This window comes from Palaemon carinicauda, chromosome 44, assembly GCF_036898095.1.
Source record: "Palaemon carinicauda isolate YSFRI2023 chromosome 44, ASM3689809v2, whole genome shotgun sequence".
NCBI lineage: Eukaryota > Metazoa > Arthropoda > Malacostraca > Decapoda > Palaemonidae > Palaemon > Palaemon carinicauda.
This window is the reverse complement of record NC_090768.1, coordinates 52,442,454-52,444,322: the sequence shown is the minus strand read 5'-3', so window position 1 is coordinate 52,444,322 and position 1,869 is coordinate 52,442,454.

Genomic DNA, 1,869 nt, shown 5'->3' with positions numbered 1-1,869 from the left:
TTATGCCAAGGAGGCAATCATTTGAATGGCAGCTCTAAGACGTTGACCTTGTCAGCTATATCGTTACAGTGGAGGTCAGTGGCCGTGTCGTGGCGTTGATGATATCAGATTATTAAAAGATATCTATCATGTGGGTCAGGTGAATGATATCCAGTATAAATCTTTCTCTTTAATGTTTTTTTTTATGTGCTAAGCACAATGGCCTTCTTTTTAAAGAATTTTTTACTTTGGCTTTGGGGTAGGCAGAAGTCCCGATCGGCTGCCCTGCCTGACATCGCTTGGAATTAGAGCTCGGTAGCGTAAGTCCCTGTGTTGTGCCAGTCACTAGCGTCGTTCCTCCCATATGGTTGTTTCAATTTAGATATTTTATGCTTACTAGGCATTATTATGATCTTCGACTTGTGTTGAGTGAAACTAAGCTGGTCCTGACCTTATGTTTTGTTTACAAAGACAAGAAAATAAAATTATTTGCAATTTATTAATGGAGAAATTTTCGAATGATTTGCGGTAATTTTTCCTGACCAGGCGATATGAAGTCATTCGACCCTGTTGCGTAGTATGAAACCTAGTTGGGTAGTGAGAGTGAGTTTCGTTTGCAAAGGCATATGAATACTTTTAGCTCTTGCGGAAATTTTTTATTGATTTGCTGTAAATCGGCTGACTTTTTTTTTTTTTTCCCCAAGCGATATGAAGTTACTCGACCTGTTGCGTAGTTATGAAATCAAGCTGGGTCGTGACCCTGATTTTTGTTAACAAGACAAAAATAAATACAATGGTTTATCTCGTTATATAGAAAATTCCAAGAGCTCTAACCTTATTCATACCATACGTATTTCTCTTCTCTCCTCTCTCCCTTATTTGCCAGCCTATGTCCTCCTCCCCTGGCACTTAGAGGGTGACTAACACTTTCCATCTTATCTAAATTGGCAGGCTGCCCTTGGGTTCATAATCCCTTATATGTGATGCGTGAGTATATTACCAAACACATTTGGTTAGAGAAATTTTTTTTTTTTCATTCGCTTTTTGATATTTTGTATTGAATCGTGAAATGAGGCGTGTGTCTATTCCCTATGTTAAAGTGATTTGTATTAATTCAACCCTTTTGACAATATCTTATGGTAAGAAATCTCCCCTATATAATAAAGAGCAAGTGTTCGGTTTATATATATATATATATATATATATATTTATATATATACATACATATATATGTATATATACACAAATATGTATATATATATATATATATATATAATTTGTATTGAAATAAGCCATAAATTATACTACCTTAATATCTGGATTCTCTCTATACCTCAGGATCAGAGACCTTTAATTTGATTTCCCCTTAAGTCTCTGATCCCGAGATATAGAGAGAATCCAGATATTGATGTAGTATAATATATGGCTTATTTTAATATACAAATTATATATATATATATATATATATATACATATATATATATATATATATATACATATATATATATACATATATATATATATATATATATGAATTGCCAAACGTATGACTACTCGGTCTATCCTCGTCCCTTGGGTAGGGGGAGGAGTATTCATACCCTGGTGAGACGGGATGTAGTTAGAAAAGGGGGAGGGGTGGGAGGGCTTGAATTTCTGCGTGCGTATCTGAATGAATATTTAGCTGTCATTTTTGACAAGTCGTGTACACTAGTCGCTTCATATATATATATCTTTCATGTAGGGAGGCTTAAACATATGATGAATGGGCTAATTTTTTTTTTCTTATTTATTGCTTTACTCATTGTAGTCGTTATTTCTCGAATTTAGGAAAATAAAGTTAAGAAAAAGAGAATCTTTTCATCTTTCTCCTGTGTTACTTTGGTTATGGGT